This window comes from Panulirus ornatus, chromosome 16, assembly GCF_036320965.1.
Source record: "Panulirus ornatus isolate Po-2019 chromosome 16, ASM3632096v1, whole genome shotgun sequence".
NCBI lineage: Eukaryota > Metazoa > Arthropoda > Malacostraca > Decapoda > Palinuridae > Panulirus > Panulirus ornatus.
Genome location: NC_092239.1, coordinates 6,285,655 through 6,313,399, shown reverse-complemented (window position 1 = coordinate 6,313,399; position 27,745 = coordinate 6,285,655). Strand labels below are relative to the sequence as shown.

Sequence of the window (27,745 nt, the reverse complement as noted above, 5' to 3'; positions counted from 1 at the left end):
GGATTTCACCATGTTTATTTAAAAAAGTGTTCGATTCAATATAAACAGCAAACTGATACAAAAAAATTCAACCTGGCACGCACACTCTTTAAGCAGGGGGGATTGCCATGTAGGGGCTAGTGTGGAATTCCGCAGTCTAATTAATAAAACACTCATGGAATGGAACTTGCAGTATTGGTAGATAGATGATTGTGGTTCACATGAGGCAGAGGGATACTTTATGCTTATATCAATCATTAACCTGGTATGTCAAATGTCCAATCATAATCTGTCGTGACATCAACATGTTCTGTGAGCTAGTGGAGGATCTGGAGAATGCAGATGCTGTTCAAGAAAAATAACAGGAATTCAATTTGATGGCTTAAAAGTGACTGTCACTATCCTACCAAACATCTCTTGAACAGTATACATCATTTGCACATAAACAGCTAATAACAGCGTGACAGACAAAATTATTCATCAAACATATAACATTGGTGGCTTATGCACAGACAAAACATATAATACATTAAATTCTTACTCCGTAACTTTAGTTTTAACTCTGCAGTACTTATCTCAGACTTCAAGCCAGTTCCCACTGTTGGAGACGACAGGCCGAATTTTCTACATCGTGGCAGTGACTGCTGGTTATTCGGGCCAGATCAGAGTCTGCGCCTCTCTGTTAATTTTTTTGAGTAATTTTTGGGTAAGAATTTTTTATACAAACCTTAGATAAATCTCCAGGTACTCGGTTCCCGTTCTAAACCTATCACAATGGATATGACCAAGGAAGAAAGTGGACAGTTCACAAACAACTAACAATAATGCTTGATTCACGCTTTTCAATAATTTTTTCACCGCAAAGTAGTAACAAAAACAAAAGCTTGCATCACCAACAGATAGGAAATAAAGTAATCATTTCAAATATAAACATATCATCCAAAGCAGTGTAACATTTAGCTCTTTATTAACTATATGAAAAGATTGCATATACATAACTGTAAACATAAAGAAGTACGGTGAACTCTCATCAATTTGACATAATGGGAGGCAAAGGCTGTTGATTTAGCTGAGATTTCAAAATATCAGAGGACTCTCAGAAAAACAAAAAGGGAGTACCCCTCTGTGTGTGATTAATTACTCTTTGTTATTTCTGTGTTATATGGAGAGAGTTTTACACTAGTGTTACCCTGTCTCTTACCCTTGCATATATATATATATATATATATATATATATATATATATATATATATATACACATATCAAGCCTTTACTTCTGTGTACGGATGCATTCACAGAAACACACACCCCATCCTAAGCCAGGTATCCATTATCAACCAGCCCCAAGGGAAGGATGAACACCTGGGTTGGGTGTAGCTTAACTGCCCCACCCAGGATTTGACCACATTTGAGTCCAATCCCTGGCTGGTCTGTGTTGACACATGAACACTTAACTGTGTATGGGTGTGTTTAATGACCTATTTGTACTGCCTGGGGAGGGAGTTCTATGCTCATGGGGCCTCATTCCTTTAACTCCCTATACTACCATAAGAAGTATCCTATTTACATTTACTATTTCATAACTCAGTTTATTCCATTCATTCACTATACCTATACACTTCATACTTCTAAACATCACTTCTAACAAGTTCCCTGCTTCTGGCCCATGACTGATTTATCCCTGCATCTTTAAAAGAAGTTTATCATCGACATCATCGTTGGTTTAAAAACCTAAAAGTTGTGATCAGGTCACCCCTAACTCTCCTTTCCTTCATGGTGGGCAAATCTAAGGCCTCTACCTTTCCTCAGTAACTCAGCTTTCTCAGTTTCAGTACTGTCTTTGTTGCACTCATTTGTTAGTTCTTAGTGCTTCTTTAAGTGGGGTAACAAACCCGAGAAGCATGTTCTACTTTTGGCATAATGAAGGATTTGAAAATTTGCTGAATATTTCATTAGTCATAACTGAATATTATTCTAACATCTGACGGCACATAGTTTGTCTTCTTTATCATGCTAATAATGTGGATCTCTGGTGACAGGTTAGGGGGGATGTCTGGTCCTAGCTATGCAGATTCCAGCAACTTATTTTCTCTGAGATGATATTCATACTGAGGCCTTCTTTCTCTGTGTTCCACCCCATTACTTTGCATTCACTCAGGTTGATTGATTCTCCATAATCATAAATTCACCATCTCTGAGAAATGCATTCTTACTGCTCCCATGTATAATCTTGATTGTTCTTTCAGTGTTTTTATTGTACACTTTCTCTAGTTCTTATCATTCTTTTTAATCAACAACACTATGCACTTCTTTTTAAGTTAATCTTCCCATTATGTACCACTTGAAATGGCCATCTACCAGTATTTCCTGAAACTGGAAGCTGCCTTCTCCTTCCTTCTTCTTATGCATCTGGACAGAGCAAGTTCGACATTATCTATTTACAAAGTTTTGTCACCACAATTCCATAATTCTTGGATTATTTGTGTCTTTGCCATTAATCAATTACTTATTCATCTGCATATGTATACATTTCTTTCAGTCTGACATGTCCATCATTAATTTTCCTGATCTCCATATGGTACTGGCAATGCCATTCCATTCCCTTGCTTAATTTGAAGTTTCACAGTTTTTGCCTTTCGATAGTATTCCTTGCTTTTCTCTCTCTTCCCTTAAACTATCACATCTGAATTATAGCCTTGTAATTCCACCTTGTCCTTAAGCTTCTTATACTGCCTAATTAACTCCAGAATGAATGTAACCATAATTGGTCGAACTGTTGTCTTGATTATGATCTCCAATTCTTCTTTCTTTTATTACAGCAACTGTATGTAGCATTTCTATGGCCTCTAGTATTCTTTTAGTAGGTATCACATTTTTCACCTTTTCCCCCTTTTTTGAAATATGATCCTCTTCCAGTCCAAAACAACCTTTCAACCTCCTGCTTTACAAGTCCCTTTAATTATAGTGCCATCCCTTTTTCTGTTACATTCTTCATTTGCCATCTTCTGTCTCTCTGACTTCCTCTGATTATTTTTTTCTAACAAGCTCTGTGTAGTTCTCTAAAAGTTTCATTTATGAACCATAAATTTTGCTGACTGCCACTAACAGTGTACACTGTTCTTTCTACAGCTTCACTTAATTTCCTGTCCACCTCCATTTCAGTATCCCCAGGTCCCTGTTTCATTTTATCAGTCTTCTTGCTCTTAGTTTATTATCAGCCCTTGAAGTTGTTCCTGCACCTTCCCTGCCCCACTATTTTCAAAAGGTTTTGTACTCTGTATGAGGTACATTTCATCTTGTTGATAAAAACCTTCCAACTTTTTCATTTTTCATTTCACCTTTCCTCTGGTTATGTTTCTTGTGAATCCCGTAAACTGATCTGAATTTGTGTTCTCCTTTAACTACATTCCTAAGTTCACACAGTTCCTATCACATCTGATGACTTTTGATTTTTAATCTCGATTATTTCCACCAGACTTTCCAATCTTATGGTCTTAAATGAACAGTGTTTTATCTAATCATCAATTTTCTCTGTGCTATATAAGACCCAAATAGCCATCATCCCCATACCTCTTTAAGGAGTCACAACTGCTTGATCTTGACATTTTCCATTGTTTGAATACAACTGTTTAAAAATCAGTCAATAGAATTTCTTCATACCAGCTCAAAACATTCTCCATCCAGAAGATATTCTATCAGTCACTGTCACACTACCTTGATGCATTTCTTTCATTAAACCTCTTTACTCACATTATAACAGTTATAAATACTTTCTTGTAGTTAGATATTCTTTAAATATATTTTTTTCTATTTCAATTTGCTGACCTTGGCAACACTAAAGAAATTTCACCTTGAATTTTCAAATCCTTCCACTCCTACTGCTTTTCTAATATTCAATTTGCCATCAGAAAATAATACATACGAGATGTTTCATTATGGGGGGGCCGTTCCCGCTTCACTCCTCCTATCCCATAACTTGTACTAAATATGCCTGGAAAGCTGAAGATGCTCCATATCTTGTCAAAAAAGGCAATTTTATCTTGCTATGGCTGCTATGTATGTGTGTGTGTGTGTGTGTGTGTGATTACTATATGTGTGTTATGAGGAGAGAGTTTCAAACTTGTATTATGTTAACCTTGTATGTAAATACACACATTCCAGTCTAAGTGAGGCACACTGTTATTTACCAGAACCAATGGGAGGATGAATAACTGGGTTGGCTCTGGGCTGACTTTCACCAACCAGGATTTGAACCCTGGTGGGCTGATGCAAAAATGAATGTCAACAACACTAACCACTACACCATGGAAGCCCATGTGTATGTATGTGTGATTACTATTTGTGTTTACTACTTGTGTATCATGGGGAGAGTTTTATGATGTTGATGCCCCACTTCAACCTTGTATATGTACATATCTTTACACTTATGCACATATAGATACATACACATACCCCAATCTAAACCAGGTACCTAATTATCAACAAGCCCCAAGGGAACGATCAGATGGTATGCCTGTGGGCTAACTGCCACACCCAGGATTTGAACCTGCGTGAGCCCGTACATGAATCATGATCAGTACCGCTAACCATTACACCATGGGAGATTATAAGAAAAATATTGAATCATTCTTTGAACTTAAGCTGCCATTTAGCTAAAATACACAGCTGAGGTATTACAGAACTGGGAGGCCTCAACTTAAAAAAGCTTAAGATCAAGGTCTATATGCATGTGTGTGTGATTACTATTTGTAAGTTATGGGGAGAGAGTTTAAGACTTATGCTACCCCCAAACTCCTACCTAGCAAGTCTACGATTTTATCTGTGTATACACATACACACACACACACCATCCTAAGCTGGGTTCCCATTTACTGACCAGTCCCAAGAGGAAGATGAACATCTGGGTTGGATATAAGCCAACTTCCACACCCAGGAATCGAACCTAGGTGGGGTCATACTGACTCACGGTCAGTGACGCTAACTGCTACACTACCTTTTACCTGAGTTTTGTGTTTGCGCACGTGTGTGTGTGACTACTATTTGTGTGTTACAAGGAGAGAACTTTACACTCATATTGCCTTATCTCTTAACTTGTGCACCTGTCCAGGCCAGTGAGAGACTCGAGCACACTTCCTCCAATATTAAAAGCAGCTGGACTTGTCAGTCTTTCAAACATGCATATCTGCAAATTCATACATTATGGATGAAAATCATACAAGTTTTTGAGTCTAACTTAGCTGAAATTTGAATAGAAGAGAGCCAAATTAATGAAGAGTCACTGTAAAGCATTTCTGTATACTATGAACAGCTTGCTATCCAAAAGTAAAATTTGATGTGCATGACATGGATGTAATAGCCGATGATATATTGAAGAAAGCGGAATCAATGCAGTTTACAGTTTATTGTGGTACAACCTCACATATGAAGCAGAAAAAAATAAGAGATTATTTAATAATAATTGTGAGGAGAAGCACCACAACACAAGAAGCACACCAATACCTTCATCATCCGTTGTTTAGTTTAACCCCTTGTGTACCATTTTAACAATGACACATATTCATGCATCTTAATTTTCAACCACTCTAGTGTTGCCAGCTCAATTAACAAATACATTCAACACTGTGCTGTTAAATATTATAGCACTGGTGTTCAAAAATCTCAAATAAATTTGATATTACGTAACAGTGTTTGATATAGCATTTGCGTCATAACCTGAGAAGACTTTTTCTGAGTATAGACAAAGACAAACTGAGGACACATGTATATATATATATATATATATATATATATATATATATATATATATATATATATATATATATATATTTATATATATATATACGTACAGCCCATGACCTGGCCATTATAAGCTCCTTATCAGTCCTTAAAATTTCATACTTAATACTTCAACAATACATCTCTTCATATAACAAATCATTTTAATACAGTGCCTCCCTACCAATGAATATGACTATACCAACCATACTAATTGCCAATGCACTAATGTACATATAATAGTAAAGCTGAAAATGTCTATAAAAAAATGTTCATCTACAGATGGACCTTTACAAAGTAACTTTCTGCTCTGCTATTTCAGACTATTTCAGAAGCCTTTGTTGTGTCAAACAAAATGAGTGGGTTGGGTGGATTATGTGTTCTTGGTTGAATTTTGTCAATGTTCTGAAAAATCTATCCTCATACTAAAACTTAAATGTTCAGAGGCCTCCCCCCCACAAATGCTCCATGTGAAAGCAATATTATTCACAACAAAGTGATGTTTGCTTACTCAGAACCTGTAAAGACTCAAGACAGTATCTATATCCTGAATGCTTGTCACACACTGTGTATTTGCAAATGCAAAAAGTTAAGCATACTGATATCCTTCCAGCAGCACAAAAAGAAATTTAAACAAAACTAGAACAAACTATACTTGTTCCTATTGGAAAACACAACCCTACTTTACTGAATGTTCTACAGCTATGGATTGCTTGTTTTAATGACATTCCTATGCTTTTGGTTGCTAGATACCCAGTCCCCATCCAATTTTTTTAAGAAAAGAATTTCAACAGCCTTAGAGATTTGCAGTTCATTCTTTACTGTATAATAAATGCTAAAGAATCACCTAGATATCTAAACAATTATAACAATATTCTATTAAACATCACCAATCATATTTACTGTTCTTATTACACTTTAGTAATCACTGATTACACTGATTATCAAGTTTGCCTCTGAGGCATAAAACACTGCTCACGGTGACATACTTCTGGTGGGATGCTCAAGTGCTTATCTGAGTACATAGTTCATGACCACACATGAAATAGAAGCTGACATCTGGACCTGAGTTTAAGACTTCATCAGAGTGTGGAAGAGCACACATGTGAACACTGATGTAACATTAAGGGCAATTGTACTTTAAGGCAACTTAAAATTCTCTACACAAAGGCAGGGAGATACCATCTCCACCCATGACACTTAAAAATCTTTTTGTCCCACTTGCATATTCAATTATTTCATGATAAAAACCAATTCAACATCATAAGACACTTTATACCTAATATGCAACTTCTATACTGAACAATTACTCCTTAGTTGATGTGTGGCCCCACATGTAAAGCTTCAAGAATGTGCTCCAATCAGAAATGGAAAATTATTGAATCTAATGCAATAAAAAGTCCCAAAAATCACAGTTAAAGGAAACACTGACGGTGGATCATATTTTACCAGAGAATTTAACAGTATAATGGGGCACATGTTCCTGGGAAAGACTTCTCAACCTAATTTGCACATAAAACTGACTAAAATGCCCATTATACTGCATTATGCAAGCAAATTATCAATCAAAGTATCTAATTGAAAAACATAGCTTAAAATAGTAAATCAATACCTGAAATAATACTTACATAAAGTTGCTCTGGATCTGATAGGTGGAGGATTTGACGATATCAACAACACTTTGACTGGCATCAAAACAATTCAAAACCCAACTTTATCTCAAATCCTACTCTACTTCTTCCCAGAAGCCCAGTAGGCACTTTCATTCATGGAACGTTTCAAGTACAAGAGGCTGGAATTCAATATTGCAACATAAAGAATGTGGGCTGTATGTTGACCATAACACACACACACACATCAGACCAGCAGCCATGGAGATGCTGCAACCTGTGAGCAAACAACCATTCATCAGAATAATTGCTTGCTTTTACCATGAACTGTGATATATTTTTCATTACTTGCTTCATGTAGAATGTACATAATGAATACTGTACAAAGCTACTTTTATTAATGGTGCTTTGATATGTACCAGGAAAGAGCTGTATCAGCTCTTTCCTGGTGGATTCTTTTTTTCTAGGAAAAAAATCAAATGAAATCCAAGAAGTGGCTCAAAATTTTCACAAGAACAGGCAGTCTCTTCTCACTGAGCTGTATATTTAGCTAATATAAAGAGCAAGTGCTTTTCAGCACTCTGTCGATCAGCACCTTGTTCTTCCAGTTTTGAGTGTTCTCAAATCCATGTTTACAGTACTGTGGTACTTTTGTATTTTTGCCTATTTGATCCATTAATGACTGGAAAAACGCTCATAAGTGTTAAAAGTTGGTAATGTAGTCAAGCAATCATGGAAAACGTAAAACTTTGATGTGAAGATGCTAGTCATAGGGCATGAACAGGCTGGTGAGGGTCACACTAATATCCGTTGCAGCCTGGGTTTGGCAGTATCCATGATCAGACCAATTCTATAGAACAAGTAGCTCCTCCCAACTCATCATCTACCATGGTAATGAAGGAGTGCTGCCAGTTGGCTGTTATCTTACCATGTAAGAGGACTGACAGAGGGCGGTTATAGTCTGCTGCTCTGCTAGAATGCATTGGTATACTTTTCAATGTTATCTTTGTTTAAAATCATATTTTCTGTTTACAAATCAAAAAATATGTACAATTTGCATACCATCATTATTTGTGCTATCACCAGCATCTAAATGAAGACCTCATACATTGATCATAGATTAGCAATGGTGCTGTTTGCATGCACTGTGCGTCCATTGAAGAAATGTTTGAAATACCTTGTTTAGAGGTGTTTTTAGTCAGTGCTTCACTTGAGGAGCACATCTTGACCTTTTAATCAAAGTACTTCCGTACATGTCTTGATGGCACTGCCACTTCCCAATAAATGCTCCCTTTGGCAAGTGATCACTTGCTAGAGTTATCTCCTACTTTTGTCGACTGTAGTTTTTGAAACTTTTTCAGGTTTCTTCATGTTTCTACATTTCCTAATCTAATTTTTTTCTTGAGTGTCATATAAGCTGATCACCAGATATTGAGTCACTGGCTAGCGGGGACCAAATGTACTTCTTTTTGTCTAGTGATGATGATTCCAGCCTCTTAGTTACATCAGGAACAGTATATATGCAACAGTGGCAGACAGGGTTGGGTTGGTGGGCCTCATCTGACCTAGCCAATCAACCTCAGGTCAAGTCAGTAGAAACTTTTCACTGGTTATACATATTGGAAAAAAAAAAACTCGGTTTTCTCTTCCTCGTGGAGAATAAAGCCATCCCCTAAACACAATACTTTCGTATCAATTTCATACGACAGAAAATCCTAACATCATTAATATTCTGGAAAATACCAAGAGGAAGCTAGTAGTTAAAAGAAACTCTAAGAAATAAAAGTGTCTCCTTCAATCACGGACACATAAAAGTTGTGAAACCCTAGTGAACTGGAATGTGATGATAATTATCTTTTGACAATTTCTGTAAAAGATGAGCAATAGTTTTTGTCATAGCTTAGTTAGTTTCAGAAAGTACGACTGGTATGTGGGATATCAATTTTGAAGTGACAAATCTGATATGTTTGAATTAGACTTCTATCTATGACAAACAAATATCTGAGAAAAGAGCCAAGGATTTGCAAATTTCTTAAATAATCTTGAACTAAAGACCTTACAATAGCCTTTTGCCCTTAATCACCTGACAAGGGCGCCTTAGGAAACAAAACAAGGCAACTTTTCCTTATAACTAAGCCCTGCAATCACAATTCCCTGGATTACTTTTTCTTAATACCTCCGATATTTTTTGTTTGTGTCCTACCAAAACTGTCTTCCTCATACTTAATGAGGATTAGGCTTTCAAATTTCCATGTGTCCTTTCATATTTTTGATACAAGGAAAACAATAATCAGAAAGATAAACATGCGTGTGTGAAAAGGGGGATCTATGTGTCCAAAATCAAGGAAAGAAGCTATCTAATAATCCATAAACACTAAATTTTCTCTTGACTCTACCAGGAGAATCAGGTGCACAATTCTCTAAAATAACTTTTGCTCATCCTCAATCAAAGCCTTGTAAGTTACAGTAAAACATGATATTATACACTTAGATAGGAACATTTAATTTTTTCATTTTGCATAATAAGCTGATTCACCAATGGGAACCAACATCATTATTCATATCACAACTAAGCATCAAATCCCAAATCATTCTTCTGGCATGGGAATTCCCAGTTCCTTGTAGTGGAAACAATAAAAAAGACCTGATACAATCCTTACAATTCACAACATAAGACCAGTGAGTAAGATATTCATTATATATTAATAAGTGTATCATGCTAAGAATTTTATCCACGGTGGAATGAAGAGCCAGAGTGGTCACTATATAGGTAAGCTGACAAAGGAGATGTAACTTAACAATGGTTTGCTTTTAAATATCAACCATTTCAGTTCTGATTCACTACCTATAATACTTAAGCAATTACAAAAAGACAAACCAATACAATCGTAATATCATTCCAACCACTATGGCTGGTAGCTATGTTCAACCAACAATTTCATAGACATTCCAGCAAAATAAGTTTGCTTGTAATACAAGCCAGTATGAATGTTTCAAAACCACAATACTTATTTGTATTTGTAAACCCATATGGCTGCTTTCATATGCTGTCCATTAATGTTGTCTGTCATATGTAACTCCCTATTAAAAGGTAATCAAATCAGTTTATCATCTAACCCATTCACTGTGGCCACTACGTATAAATCATGACATTTTATTTCATTTTCACTGTGACTTGTGTACATTAAGAAAAAATTCTTGGATTACCTGCCTCAGCCTTGAGGTCAAATATGTGGCCATTAAAGCTTGTGGTGGCATCCCAAGCAATGTTACCAGATGCTTCAGCATCAATATTTTATATAAATTGTTCATCTCTATGCAAATATTTCAAGGAGGCCTGTATTGAGATATGCATCTTCTTTTGAAATAATTTGTGAAACTGTGAAACTCTTACATAATAAAAGATACTACTGCTATACCTCACATCTCACTAAATTTGCTTAACAGAACTCCTAGATGAATTCATATACTTTACAGTGGTACAGCACAACTTAAAGGGCACATTGCACAGATAAAATTTTTTTGTAAGTTTTATAAAAAAAAATTTATCCCTTTAATAAATTGATGGAAAAGTTTTTTTTAAGATTATTTGAAATTCTCAGCACACAATGTACAATGAATATCAGGACTTTCAGTACAAACATTAAGGTACAAACCTTATGCCTATGGCAAAGCTCCACAACCTTCCTTTCCCCTTCTTTTATAATGACCAAAGTGGCATGAGGGAAAACTTGCCCCAATCATGGCCATCTTGGATGACAGAAATATAGGGGAAAAAAAAAATAAACAAATCAATCACAGCTCCTCAGGTGTTTGTAAGCCTGACTCTTAATGGTTCCATACAGAAAGGTTATAGGAGGAAGGAAAGACGTCACAGGGACAAGAGTTCCAAGAGCATGTAGCATTTGCAAGAAATTTTCCACGTAGAAACTACTTAATCCCAATAACAAACTTATTGAGATATCTTTTTGAAGAATACGAGACTTTCCAGCTAAAAAGTATAAAATGGATATTATGACTGCTGCAGTGAAAGTATTATGGTACAAACCTTATACCTAGGCCAAAGCACCATATATAGATAGACTTTACACTTAGATTCCCTATTTATAATCACCAATGTCCCAAGGGCAAAACATGTCCCAATCATGTCCATCATGGATGACAGGAATATCAGGTAAGAAAAAGAATAAAGGAATCAATCTGAGTTCTTCAGCTGCCGTAGATACAACACTAACACATTCTTCCTAAAATGGCCAAAAAAATAAAGGATAGATGAAAGAGGCAAGAGAGCTCCACATCCTTGCTATTCAAGGGCATGTAACACAAGCAAGGTATTTTCCAGAAAGACACTATGGGAACCAGCAGCCAGACATATGTCCCCTTCTACGCCTTTGCAAATGCAAAATTACTAGCCATTCAAGAAAGTTTGGCTACAAAGGTTAATGTAGGGTAAAAAAAACTGGCTCCCATCATAACATAACTAAGGTGGGAGATCTCAGGTTAAACAGAGAACAATTTTTCACTATTCTACAATTTACCTTAAGATATATCACCTTCAGAGCACCTTTTTCTGAACAGAAGTTTGCTAATGCTGTTAATTCATCCTTCACTTCCATGTTCGACATGTCTAAAGGCCTGGACTTACCGGGAGTCTGTTATGTTTTAGTAAACAAACCACAAGTACCTGCTGTCTCTACACATGGATGAATGATTCACAGGTTTTATTATTCCTTTCTTGGGATAAAAATGGAACAATCTGAAGAACAGGATTCATGTGCCAGGCAAAAAGTGTGAAAATCAACAGGAGTTATGAGAATGAAACAGAAAAAATCAAGAATTTCCTGTCTGTAAATGTGTTCATAAAAAATATACCTGGGGATAGGGGAGAAAGAATACTTCCCACGTATTCCCTGCGTGTCGTAGAAGGCAACTAAAAGGGGAGGGTGCGGGGGGCTGGAAATCCTCCCCTCTCGTTTTTTTTAATTTTTCAAAAGAAGGAACAGAGGATTGGGCCAGGTGAGGGTATTCCCTCAAAGGCCCAGTCCTCTGTTCTTAACGCTACCTCGCTAATGCGGGAAATGGCGAATAGTTTGAAAGAAAAGAAGAAAAAAAATATACATTGTATTACAACTGTACAGCTACACAAAAGCTCATAGAGAAGTCTGGAAAAGCATGGCGGAAAGTAACCTTGTACAGAGTGGTTTGCCTATATTGATAAGCACCATTGGTTGCTGGACCTTGTCAACTTGACAGTTAAGAGTTTTAGGTGACACTAAAAATGTAAATGGTTGGTCATTTGGCTGCAGATGGTTAGTAGGTGCTACTATGAAAATACAACAATAATGGTACAAAAATATTTACATAATTCAAATACAAGGTAAAACTTTTACCGTACAATAAGGGATCTGTGATGGCCTGGACAATGGGCTAGAACTGTCTGTCTTTCAGATGAACTTTGGCAATACTTTGCTGTCATAAGCTCACAACACTTGAGAGGTGAAAACATTGCCATTAAGGCAAAACTGCACAAACCAACACATTCAAGGGATTAACCAGGACCTCTACAATCAAGTTTATGCAGAGATAATCTAGATTCTGGAAGTCTTGGGTAATAAAAGTATTTTTGTACTGACATTACCCTACTCTGTACCAAATAAGAGCTATCATACTTCCCTTCCCTGGTCATTAAAAATAAAAATGCTGTCCAGTATAGCCATCACCTGCATGATTCAAAAATTTTAATCTAAATTAATGATTGAACCAGGTACATAGAAGCTTCATTGGTAGTTCTAGCTTTGGTAGTTTATCAGAAGATAGAATACATGCATTAGGGGAAACATAACCATTACAATGTTACGTGAGACTGATGAAAAACTGGACAACATCCTCCATTTTGAAATGCAGCTTACAATTTTGCACTAGTCAGAGATTCACTGAGATTAATTTTCCTTAAAAAGAAAATAAACCTCAATGTATCTCCTCTCAGAAAAAATTGTTTGCTACATTACATATCGTGAAATATACATCTCATGGCCTAAGCCAACACAGTTCAATAGGTAGTCCCAAAGTAAGCTAAATCCCATTAACTTAAAAGGTTAATTTACAGCAATGGTAAAAATATTTAACCCTATAAGAATGAGTATTAGCTTAACTTTCTTCCAACCTATACATTGTTCCTTAAACTGGAAAAAAACACTTAAGACATTGTTCCTCTGAGTTAAGTATTATCTGTAGGTATTATCTGCATGACTGACTGATTGTGTTGAATTGAGGTTATTGGAGGTCTCCACAGTTACCTTTCAAACCATCAGTCAATGAGAAGTTCTCTCTCTACTGAAACCATTAAAAAAAACTATTTACAACTTAAATGTACCTTGAAGCCCTAACTGACTTGCTCATATTCAGTCATACACTGATAAATGTACTCATCATTTGCACTCATAAAAAAAAGTTAGGTCAAATGTGGCAGTTAATAGCTGAACCCTCAGGCTAAAAGGGGTGGAATTCCAAATCTTCCACTATACTTACAACAATTGTTTGAATGTATGGGAGGCTATATTATTTCTTTTTAATTCAACATTAGTTTGTTTAAGGTATGTGTGTATATCTAAGGAAATGAATGACATGCCTGAGAAGCATACAACAGCAAATGATCAGTAAGCAGACAAACAAATCAGAAGTCACAATAAAGTCCTTACTTAATAACTTTTCAGGAATAGAAGGTTAATTTCAACATTTACAAATATCATTTAGTTTATTACATTCTATTTATCTAAATCATGGGGAAACCCAATCAATTCCTTGAAAGTCACCTGAGCAACGCTCTTTGTATCCAGTAAATGCTATCAAATGTTCTAAACAGAAATACAGAAGATTGACTCTTCAGTATTGTGAAAATATCATTTTATTATTCTTTTGAATTACAATGTTCCATCATCATGTGACATGAGACAAAAGTCATAATTCATAATTAAACAGTATCACAAATTTTCTTATATGAAAATGATCATTCAATAAAGCCATACAGAGATAAACACACATCAATTAGTATGAATGTGCAAAGTAAAAAAATGTAAATATGCAAGAAGAGTCATACACACCCACTGGTTTCTCAATAATTTCAAAAACTGTGTCAGTTAATCAAAAATATATGTTCAGTATGCTTTATTTCAATGAGTGATTACCAAAGTTAGAGTTACTATGCCAAGTTACTGAAAGAAGCAGTCATTATAAAAATAGGTGTTAGTTTTTGTAGAGCTGAAGAATTCAATAGTAGTTATTAAGAATGGTGAAAAAAGTTGCAGTTATTGCAAATACAAATGGATTGATTTTGGAAATGAGGCAGCCTTCAAAAATAATGGAACAAATATAGTAAGGTGATCAGAGGAATACAGAAACCATGTGGGAGAAAATGGTCACTCCACCTCTCCTACCTTTTTACCACATATTACTATATATATGAAACAGATACCTCTTTCTTTTCAACAAAATATGACTAGAAAGATATTGCCATGAAAAAAAAAATCAATGTATACATTGCTGCTTATAACTGGTTCTTTCCAGTATCAACTGAACGAGTTTGCCATACATTTTAACTGGAGAAAATCCTTGGAATACTATTCTAGAACACAAATACAATAAAAAGAGGCTGTAATACCTACAATCCCAAGCTGTTTAGTGAAAAACAAAGAAAGTTTAAATACACTATATATGGAAAGTGACATAACATATCCCTTTAAAATGTATTGAAGTCAGCATCTGACATTACTTCAGTCAGTAAACCACCATGAACTGGCTCACAACCTACTTCAGATGGTGTAATGAAACTAGGAGGCCCATAAAACTCAGACAAATTACAATAATACCAATTCAATCAAATGGAAATTATTTGTGATCATTTGAAATATAAAAAGCATGAAGTGGATTTAATCATGATTATATTCCATTCAGGCTCATTTGCATACAATTTTCATTGCAGCTAATCTCCCATCATGTGACAGGACCACAAAGTACAAGACTAGTAAGCTTGGTAAAATCTTAATGGAAAAAGAAGACAAATAACCTTCCTGTTTGAAAATAACACAAATTCAAAAAAATTAGTCTTTGTCAAGTTTTGTGAACCTTATACAAGAATATCTATTTTTCAGTTCCAATGGTATGCAGGAATAATGTACTGATGTTTGGCAAGGTAAAACAATGGCAAGTTGGAGGGTGTTTTAAGGGTATCAAATTTGAAGCAGGATATCTGGCATGGCTTTACATAAACAATGATATTTTGTTTGTACTCCATAAGCATACCCCACCGAAAGCACTCCAAGACTAGGAATCAGTTCAGTTGAAAAGCAAACTACAGTTTGTTGATTCAAGATACCTTTATAAATACCTCAATACGTACTGTAATTGACACTGGAATCACAGCTGAACAACATATCTCTTGATATAAAATAGAGCTTAAATGATCAATTACGAGAGAATTAAGGAATAATATGAAAATTAGCAATGTTAACAATGTTCTAAATTAAAGGATTCTACCGGTGTTAGATAGCCAGGAGGTCCCTGGTGGTTTTCTGTTAAAATTAATACTGATGGTAATTCTAAGTATTACAAGGAAACATTAATGAGCTGGTCTCTTCAAATTAGTAAATGATGTTAACAGTTTAGTGTCCAAATACTTAAGTAATCTGGCCTAACTAGTTCTTTCGTAATATTACGGGTCTCTTATTTCTTTTGCTTGTAATAAAAGGTGAGCTTCAAGGGAAGTACTGTCATGAATAACCCTTGAATTTCAACACTGTAACACTATTCTTATTCTTTATTCTAAGTTTCAGATCACTTTATCTTGTAACTCAAATGGTAGGTATAATCAATTCAAAGCTAATTCTTTTAATTGCTTTACATGCACAAAATGAACAATCTTTTAAACTCATTAAGAACACTGAATTCAATCACATAGTTAACTTCAATCTTAGTGTCAAAGTTTTCCCTTGCAACCCATGCAGTAAAAATTTAGTAGACTTGAGTCTCTTCATTAGTAACTAACTATACAGGAAATGAGCAATAAATAATTTTCTAATATTGTCAAACCCTTTCTCTCTCATATTTTGTCCTATGAGCATGAGATATATTGTTAATGAATATACGGATCAGGACCATCCGACCCTTCATATCTTAGTGAGGCTACAATAACATTCACTCATCCATCCTTTGCCAGCTGTCATTGTGACGCCTAACTCGTTCTGGGCTCACCCATGGTCAATAAGCAACCTGCACCTTGTTAATATCGTCAACCTACTCACTTCCAGACTATTAAGGCTCTCTACCTGTAGATCACAGGAACCAACCTTATGAAATCACACAAGATACAGGGAAAGTTTTTGAAAAAAAAAATAGAGGAATGGAAGGTAGGACAAGGAAACTAGAAAAAAATGTTCATGGTATACTGCTTTGGAGAGAAAAAAGATTTGCAATTTCCAAAACCCACATTTCTTTCTTCTATGATCTATCCCACAGGCATGACAGCATAACCACCTAAAGGAGGAGGATTTAGTGAAAAACGTAAATAAAAAATAATAAATAAATACCTTCAATGGTGATTTGGAGGCACACTACAGTCTGTCTCTCCTGAAGGAGGAATCCCCAAAGCCACAGTGTCTACAGGATTGTCTGATGAAGGTGGATGATGAGTGCCAAAGACCCCATTTTGATTTTCTCCAACTTAGGCTCTGAGGAGAGCTAAGGTAGAGGCCAACATCTTATGCCATTTGCTCTAGTGTACTCAATCCACATAAAGATGTTTCTTAGGTTCCCAGGTGCACATATAAATGGTCCTTATGATTTCTGGTCAAGTCCCAAGGGTTTCTTAAGATACTCAATTGGGGATAAGGCATGATGCTTTCCTGACAGTCTTCCAAGAGTGGATGACCCTAAGGCTATCTCTATATTTAATAGCTTCATCCTCAGAAAAAATCTAAGTTTTGGATTACCTTAGCCCAAAAGGGACTGGCATTAGAAACAAGATTCTTATGTCTAGACATAGCATGAAGTTTAAAAACTCTCCTCCATATGTTCAAAGCCATCAAGAAGAGTTTCCACAAGAAGACTTAGACTGAATAAGGTCTAAACTTCTAAAAGCTCCCACTTGGGCTGTAGTGGGGAAACACTGGTCTCCTCAAAAAGAACTGGAGATTAACCCAAATAGTCCTATCAGATCATTACCAAATCCTAGAAATAAAGGTTCTTGAAGGACACTCCTACAAGAGGCAACAGACTTACTAGGCTTATCCTTTTCAAAATAAAAGCTAAAAAACTCAAACATAAGGCTTACATCAAGGACATAAGACTTTTCAAAGGAAGATTGAAACGTTTTTGACTGACTGGTAATATCAATGAGGAAGCATGAAAGTTATGCAAAAAGTCATCGGTAATGCATTCTCCAAACCTCTACTTGTAGAAGGGTGAGAAAATCTATATATGTAAATTCTAGAATCCATGATTTTAAGTTAGGGGTCCTGCAATTAAGTTGAGGTGGTTTAGTAGAACCTATTGTATCAACCAAGGTGTATAGTATGAGTGGAGGAGTCTCTAGCACCAAAGTTGTTATCCCACTTGGAGGATTAATACTTCACACTCTTCAAGACTCTTTGAACTCGATTTCTTTTTTCATACATGATTGCAATTTCCTGTGTTAGCTGATGAAGACATGGTCTTAACCACTCACATCCAGTCTCTAGGTGTCATGTATGATGCACCAGAACCAAAACCCCCATCCACAATCAGGCCCTACTAACCTTTCCCCAACTTCTTCACAAGTTCTGGTTCAGCCAAATGATAGTACATCAACCTCTGTAAACTACATCACTCTAATTCACTCTATCCCTTGCATGCCTCACACCCTCCTCCATGTTTAGGTCCTGAGCCTTCTTACACTCCCTCCTCCTACCTCCTCCTCAGTTTTCCCCTTTTCCTTGTTCCTTCTGACATGTATACCCTTTGAGCAATCCTTTCCTCACTCACCCACCCCATATATCCAAATCATTTGATCACAACCTTTCTATTAAAACAATGTTTCTTATTTGATCATCTCTCCTCACACTACATGTTGTCATTACACATTTCATTTCCAACACATTCACTTTATCCTTTTTTTTTTTTTTTTTGTCTAAGGTTCATGCCTCACACCCATACAGCACCAACAGGACTACTATATCATCAAACACACCTCTCTTTACCCTTAAAAAGCTCTCCACACATTCCGCAATGCACTCAAGACCTTTGCCCCCTCACCCAATTTCTGCCACACTTTAACTCACATGGTTCCATTCACAACCAAATCCACCCCCAGGTATCCTGGAACACTTCATATCCACCAGGTTCTCTCTAATCAAACTCACACTCCAAATATCCTGCCTCTTTTTCAATGCAAAACCTTATAACCTTGCATTTATTCTCATTTACTCTCACCTTTTTCCTGCCATACACTCTCCCAAACTAAGACACCGGCCTCTGCAGTTTCTCATTCTTTCTACACAATTGTTTCTCTTGATGCAAAAACATCCACAGATGCCACAGATGTTAGGAAAGCATCAGAAAAATGGCATACTGTCTCAGCATGACAAAATGTTAACTCCTGTTGGCTGCTCCATGAGAACTGAAATTTGATCATTTTTTTCCATACTTGATCGCTGTTCCTCATGTTAGCCACATAGCACCAGAAACAGATGAAGAAAGGCTACATCCATTCTCTACCAGTTATATGTAATGTACTGAAATACAGCTCACTATCCACAACCAGACCCCATAGAACTTTCCATGGTTAACCAATGATGCTTCACATGCTTTGCTTCAGTCCAAGGACAGCACGTTGATCGCAGTACACCACATCGTTCCAATTCACTCTATCCCTTGTTCGTCACCCTCCTGCACATTCAAGCCCCAATTGCTTAGAACCTTTTTCACCCCATCCTTCAACTCCAATTTGGTCTCCCAATTCTCCTTGTTACCTCAACTTCTGGCATTCATATACACTTTGATGCACGGTAAATGACTATTTCTTTCATAAGAACTGAAGGTTATCTGCATACACAATGCCAATTACTTAGTGTCAATTTGATGACAGTTAATTAATCATTATCATTAGCATAAGGTAAGCAAGCTTTGGATGTGTGCAGTCTTCATCTCTCCTATGGTGACAGATTGATATGCATCCCTCCATATCTCTAATGCGAGTCTTGTGTGAGTAAATGACCTCCTACGCAACCCCACCCAATTTTCCTCTTGGTTCTGTGGAGTCCAAGGATTACCCAAAATTGGTTTGAAAAACAAAAATGTCACATCCCTACTCATACATAGAAATACACACAAACACACACACAGATACATACAAACACACACACCCACAGGCCTCCATGGTGTGGTGGTTAGTACTACTGACCAGATGTCAGCATGTGCCAGCCTCAGATCAGACCCTCATGGGTTTAATTCCTGGGTGCAGCAGTTGGCCTACACCCAACCCAGGTGTTCATCCTCTCCTCGGGGCTGGTCGATAAATGGGTACGTGGCTTAGGCTGAGGTGCGTGTATACACATACGAGAAAGAAGACATGGCACATATACAAGGTTCAGGGAGAGGGCAATATGAGTGCAAAATTCTCTCCCTGTAACAACTCGTAACCACACATACACTGGGTTGTTGTCATACCCATCCATGAAAATGGAGATTGGGAACAGGCACTGAACTACAGACTGATTTCACTGACAAGTTTCATCTGTAAGACTCTGAAAAACATAATTAGAAAGCAAATGGATGACTTTCTACAGAAGATGAACTACCTAAGTAAGAGATAACACAATTTTATAGAAATGGCTCAAATATAATGAAACTCTTAGATTTCTGCAAGAGGGTGAACTCTTCCTTAGAAAAAAGGGAAGGCTGGGTGATTAGTCCCATCTGGACTTCCCAAAAAGCATTTGACACTTTACAGCATGATAGATTGATTAAGAAACTGAATCACTATGCAGGAATATTATGCAACTTCTTTCAATGAATAGATTATTTCAGTGGAAGGGAACAAAGGCCCAATCTCTGAGAAGCCTTTTCCAAATAGGCCGTGATCAACAGTGTGCTGCAAAGCTTTGTTCTGAGACAATTTTTGCTTGCTATCTATGCAAATGACTTGTCTAGGGGGATGGATTCCTACCTGAATGTTTGCAGATGATGCAAAGGTCATGATGAAAGTGAAAAGAGAAGGGAGTTGCATCAACTTACAAGGGGACATAAACAGACTCTAAAATTGATCTGCTTCATGGTTGGTAAAAGTCAACCTGAGAAAATGTATTGAGGATGGGGCAAAGTAAAAGAAGGCTTCAATATAATTATTATCAAGCAGGAATTAAGGCTTCAAGATTCTATGTGAGAGAAGGACTTGGGAGTCAACACTATACCTTACTTGTCACCAGAATCCTTCAATAGGACAATATTTAAGAAGACGCACTGTCTGCTTGCAAATATGGAAAGAGTTTTCAAGTATGGACAAGGAAACATTGTACACGCTGTTCATATCCTCCATCTGGCCAAAATCAGAATATATTTCTCAAGTTCGGTCACTGAATCTACGGAAGCAAAAAGAGCTAACAGAGAAGGTGAGTGACAAATTACTACTTGGCAATAAACAAGGAACAATCCAGCTGTGATCTCTCACCCTCAGGAAAGTTCAGTTCACTCCAAGAGTCATGAAATTTTCAAAGGGTAAAAAAGATGCTACCAGAATTAAGAGAGCTGAGAGAGAAAGACTAGAGGCTTTAACTTTCCCTGCCTGGGAAGAAAGATATAGTGGACAGTGAATAGGGGATGTAAGGATACAACAACCAACAGATATAACATGAAATTAACCAAGAACCTTGTTAAAAAAAGATGTAGAGGTACTTTTATAGTGTAAGAGCAAAGGATAAATGGAACAGAATGACTGAGGACCTAAATGTAAGAAGTTGCATGATAGTATAGAACATTCAAGAGACTGGGCCCCATAAGTGTATGACTCCCTCCTAGTGCAATACAAACAGGTAATTACACACATAAACATCAATAAGAAAGAAGACCAGGAAGAGGTGCTGAACTGTAAACTAGACTCCCTAATGACAGTGTTCTGTAAGGTACTGGAAGGATAATCAGGAAGCAAATGGATGACTTTCTACAATGGAGAAATTACCCAAGTGAGATGCTACTCAGTTTTAGGGAAAAGATGTCAAATGTAACAAACCTCTTAGATTTATATGATAGAGTAAGGTCTATCTCAATAATCTTATTTTTCGTGAAGCACTGTTAAGTCAACTGTAAATTCTTTATTTTCATTTGATTAAGATACTTCAAGACAAAAGAGTTTTGTTGAATCATAAACATGCTTTAAGATCAATGAATAGTTGGAAACTAATTAGCGTAAAATGGACCCTGTTAAGACTAATTTGGTAAAGCATGGTGAATTGCTAAAGGAAAGGTGGATTATGTGCTCTACTATTCAACATGTCTATGGCAGAATATTACCTGTACAATATCTTCCTGAACAGCCTATCTTCTTCCATAAATTCTACATGACTGCACCATCCTAAATGACTCTATCCACACACCTTTCTAAAGACTTCTTCACAACACGATTTCAAATCTTCCTTCCATCTAGCCTCCTAATTCCAACTAATGTTCACATGTTATCCTTATTTACGGTTAACCTGACAAATAAACATCGGGGTTTTAAATTTACAAATCCAGTAGTGTAATTCCCAGTATCTCTATCACATCTCCCAGTTGATCCATGCTCTGCTGTCATTCCCAGGCTCTGATAGGTGTCGAAAATATTATCAGTAATGACCCATTTGCAATTACTTATATGTACTGTAAGGGTAGGGAGTTTTTTTTCACCTGTGGGGTCCCATCCTTTGAACACTCTGCTATTATAGCTCTACCATTATTCCAAGGCTCTGTGAAGTGTCGAAAATATTATCCTTACCCATTTGGAATGACTTAGATGTACTGTAAGGGTTGGGAGTTTTTACACTTGTGGGGTCCCATCTTTTGAACACTGCTATCATACAACCTCTTAAATTTGTGTGCTGTCTGCATTAACCATGTCTTCAGTCACTCTTTTCCATTCATCTACTACTCTTATAATATGAAAGCATGTCTTTACATATCAAATTACAAGTTTCTTACTAAATTTCATGTTATGTCCTCTGGTTGCTTTATCCCTACACCTCTCAAAGAAATGGCCACTGTCTACTTCATTATTCTTTTGTAAAAACTTTAAAGTATTAATCACATCGCCCCTCAGTCTTCTTCCTTGCAAGGCGAGTAAATTCAAAGCCTCTATCCTTTCCCTGTACCTTCATTCTCTAAATTCTAGTAGCATCTTTGTCAACCTCCTCTGGATCTTCATGGGCTCTTTGTGTTTCTTTATAAGCAGTGACCAAACTCTGGTTTTGCCCTTATGTATGATATGAATTTCTAGCTAAACATTTCCATATCTATATATTTGAAAGCTATTTGCCAACAGACCATTTGTCTTCTTAACCATATGGGACAATGGCAACAGGTTAGGGACAATTTCTACCCTAAGTCCTTATTACACACACAATCCAGAAGCTCATTTTTGGCTGGGTAATAATCATAATAAAGCTGTCTTTTGCTCTGTTCCAACCTCATTACTTTGTAGTAACTCAGGCTGAATTTCATCAAGCATGTTCCAGACCAACTTTGGAGTGTTTCTAGGTCCTTTGCATCATCTGCAGTCATATTCACATAGAATTCCATACCTTTCAGGCAAGTCATTAACAATGATCAAAAAGAGTAAGAGGTGGGAGATTGATAGTATCTATGCACCTGGCAGTGATAAGAGTGAAGATGATAGAGGTGCTTTTTGAGAGGAGTTCAGCGAGTGCTTTGGCAACTTTGATGCAAGGGATCATATCTTGGCGCTTGGGGATATAAGTGTAAGAGTGGGTGATGTGGCATTTGAGGACATAATTGGAAGAAACTGGGTACCCAGTATGAATGAGATTGTAGAACAGTTTGTTATGTGCTGAAAGAGGACTGGTGATTAGCAACAAATGGTTTACAAAGAAAAAGCATACATAAACATACATGGATGAGTAGGGCTAGGGTCATCATGGGAATTTGACAGGGAATGCAAGTGAGAGGCTGCTAAATGTAAACGTGCTGAGAGGGGCAGCAGGTCAGATGTCTGGTCCTTTCTTGCTGCTTGCAAGTGTGAAGTTTGCAGTGGTTATTGGAAGAGGGTACCGGATGCATGTGAAAGAGGTGGTAAAAGGATATAAGCTTAGAAAAACAGTCAGGGGAGTTACATTCTTGTATATCCCCTGTTGATGTACCAATCACATGAAAGTGCACTTGGGACTTATCGTGTTTAATTTTTTCTTGTGGTTATCAGGAAATACTAGACCAAGTGCATTACTGTGGCTTACTGCAATGTATGTATAATTTTTTTTTTTATTATACTAAATCACTGTTTCCTGCATCAGTGAGGTAGTGCCAGGAAACAGACAAAGAATGGCCCACACTCATATATACACATACATACATACATAAATGCCCATACACACATATATATGCATATCCATATCAACATATACATATATATATATATATATATATATATATATATATATATATATATATATATATATATATATATATATACACATACAAAGACATATACATAAATACAAATGTACTTATTCATACTTGCTTGCCTTCATCCATTCCCTGCCCCATAGGAAACAGCATAGCTATCCCCTGCTTCAAAGAGGTAGTGCTAGGAAAACAGACAGTCACATTTGTTCAAACTCTCTCTCTAGCTGTCATGTGTAATGCACCGAAACCACAGCTCCCTTTCCACATCCAAGCCCCACCAAACTTTCCATGGTTTACCCCAGACGTTTCACATGCACTGGTTCAGTCCACTGACAGCACGTCGACCCTTACACACCTCTCAGTCTCCTTATGTTCAGGCCCCAATCGCACAAAATCTTTTTCACTCCATCCTCCCACCTCCAATTTGGTTTCCTGCTTCTCCTTGTTCCCTCCGTCTCTGACATATATTCTCTGTCAGCCTTTCCTCACTCATTCTCAGGTGGGGTAGTGTTTTTGTTTGGGCCAAGAGTGTGGTTGTTTAGAGCTCGTTGGTCACTATGTTTTGTATATACTTTACCATTGTTGCATTTGCTGTGGTAGGGGGATCTGTGAGTACAGGTTACTGAAGTGTGAAGCTGCAGTAAGCTCTTTATTTCTACTAGGGATTAGGTGGTTACTTCCTGAGTGGTTTTGATGGGAAAGGTCTACTGATGCTAAAAAACTGGAATGCCAAGCATCCTATGTTGAGACTGGGATTTTTTTTTTGTACTGTGTCGGTGTGGATGTCTGTGGCAACTAGACAGTCAGTGATTGTTCTGAGTTCTATGTTTTGTGTAGTTTGCATCTTCGTTGTATTTGCTTTTGAGGAGGGTAAATGACCAGGCAGGTGATATACAATCAAGTGTGGAGCAGATCGATTGTTTGTAGAGGATACTAAAATAACCTTTCTCTTACTCAAATCTGGTACCAGTTAGCATTCTGAGGGCATTTAGTTTGTTGATGCTAACAGGGATAAACTACCCATTCATGGCAAGGGGAAGGTAAGAGATGAATCAGGGTCTGTCTTGAGTTAAAATGGTGACTGAAGACATTTGAGAAAAAGAGTATGTTCTGTTCTTTGTAAGCCAGTGCTCCAAAGGTGTAATGCAGGGTTGGATGTTTGTTGCTCCAGATTTTGTGGTGTCAGGGTGCTGAGTTCATAATAGGACTGCCTGCATATGAAAGCACCTTCACAATGTTGTCTGTTTGGTCAAAGAGGAAGATAAGAGTGGACTGGAGTACAAAGTAGTCCTAAATGAACTCCATTGTAGAAATTTAGTATTTTGGATATACAGCCATTATGAGTGATTCTGGCTTGGTGGCCAGCTAGTTGTGAACCTTCTCAACCTAAGGGAGTGCAACTCAACCTGCTCCTGTCTGAAGTGCAACCTTGAAACTGTAGAAGCCCCACAAAAGGGGTACCAGTGTTACATTATAATGTTATAAATAATAATAATAATAATAATGATAATAATAATAATAATAATAATAATAATAATAATAATAATAATAATAATAATAACAATAATAATAACAATAATCAAAATTTTTTTTTTTTTCCCAAAAGAAGGAACAGAGAAGGGGGCCAGGTGAGGATATTCCCCCAAAGGCCCAGTCCTCTGTTCTTAACGCTACCTCGCTAATGTGGGAAATGGCGAATAGTTTGAAAAAAAAAAAAAAATAATAATAAAAATAATAACAATAGCAATAATAATAATAATAATATTAATAAATAATAATAATAATAATAATAATAATAATAATAATAATAAAAGTAGTAGTAATAATAAAAACAACAGCAGCAATAATAATAATAATAATAACAACAATAATAATAATAATATGCATTTCTGCTACTTCCTCTGAATCTACCCAGCATAATACTGACTTTAGTCATTTCAAAGTTTAAAAGAATGGAAGAAATGTTGGCCAAAAAATGTGAAAATATGCAGTTATAGGTCAAATAGAGAAGACTATTCTTGGGATACATGATACACAGCAAAAGTGGTCTGCTGACATACAAAAGCCAAGAGCATAAAACCTTCAAGTTACATGGCTTATCAAGAAACTGCTTATTCAATGACAAGAATTTGGGTGACTATAGACAATTTGATTAAAGATCTCGAGGGATATATAGGAGTCGTCTGTGAGCAATGAGGGCACAGGAATAAAACACCTGAAAAGTAAGCTATGACTGCAAAAATGTATTGGAGTCACTCATGGTTGATTAATTTCACCAGAATACTGCAATACCAAATGATCATTGTCATGTATACCTTTATCAACAACAAAAACTGGATAGCATGTTCAAATATTCAACAAAGCACATTAGTTATTGGCCATCTCTACACCTGTAAGTGTTAATGACCCAGTAGCAACTCTCAAAATAATCACTGAAGGAATCAGAATGCTGCTTTGGCTATTGCATGATCAGTTGCCACAGTCATATATAATGTATAAAAAAGATGGTCTGCTGCAACCTATATGTGAAAGAGAGATATTCGAAGAAGGAAAGCTAGAAGTCTAGAAATGGAGCAGCAAGGTAAAAATAATGAATAAAAATTTGCAGTCTGTACGCAACTGTATGTTGCTTTATATGAGTGGCAAACCACTATATGGTGCTGTAACATCAATGTGGCCAAAGCACAGAACCATCTATGAGAATATCAGCAATCTTTAATCTCCTACAATAGCATTCCCTTGGGCAGCTGAAGCCAAAAAACATAACAATAATGCAGAGTTCACATTGGTAATTTAAATGTCAAACTTTCATATCAAAGATAATTCAGGTTTCAAGATGAACCTAAACAACATCAAAGTAAGTTTCCTTATGGCAAAAATTTCAGTGCATGAATATATCTATAATACTCATAAATAGAGCTTTATCTAAAGTCAGTTCTGAATGGCATAAAATCTGCATTTAAAAACTTCCTAGGTTTAAGGATGGTGAATAAGCAACAAATTATGGTAAAAAATATTCTCTGGCAATTGATTCTTAAAACTATCCCATACCAGACACCTTGTGTCATAAGTATTTTCTGCACACATGTTCATACAAAGTCAGGTTCTACAGTTTGAAATATCAAAAAGAAATATTATGTAAGGCTACAATGTTGTTAAAAAGGAGGCTGGGATTTCACACACTACTTATTCTGGGCACAGCCTTCATGATACATATAAAAACAATTTTGTTGACAGTTTTCTTGTATAAAAAAAATGCACTTCAATATCACAGTATTATTATCGAGAGTGAATCCTTACACTACAGTCTTGCGGACAGATATACGATCCAACACTTATCACCCACAAGGGTCCATTTAGTACTTATATTGTTGACTGTAAAGTAAAAATATGTTAGAGAAAAATATGGTCCATGCAAGGAATATCAAATTTGAAGATTTAGTAATTATTTTGAAATGAAACAGTAGTTAAAACCAAGATTAATTCTTTTATGCTGAAAGTTTTAAAGTGTTTTGTTGCTTGTGGTGATATCATATCTTCCATCCCCTCTCTGCACTAACCTGAAAAAAAAAAGGAATAGAAAATAGTACTCTGAAGTAACTATCCTTTTAATTTTTTTCAATATCATGCTGTGGAAACACCATAGTGCATTTAGTTGCAAAAACGTACCCTGTTAACATAATGAGCATGTACATAATTCTGCAAGATAATGAATGAATAGCAGTATCAACATGAAAGAATAATGA

General features: G+C 36.4%; 1 protein-coding gene across 3 annotated transcripts in view; it reads right to left on the bottom strand.

The window, feature by feature from the left end:
- Window positions 1-27,745, bottom strand: part of LOC139754092 (uncharacterized) — a 61,344-nt gene continuing 33,599 nt past the window's right edge. For all 3 annotated transcript variants that reach the window (XM_071671159.1, XM_071671161.1, XM_071671162.1), the window contains exon 11: window positions 1-27,559. The gene's annotated coding sequence lies outside the window, so the exon portion shown is untranslated. The remainder of the gene's footprint in view (window positions 27,560-27,745) is intronic.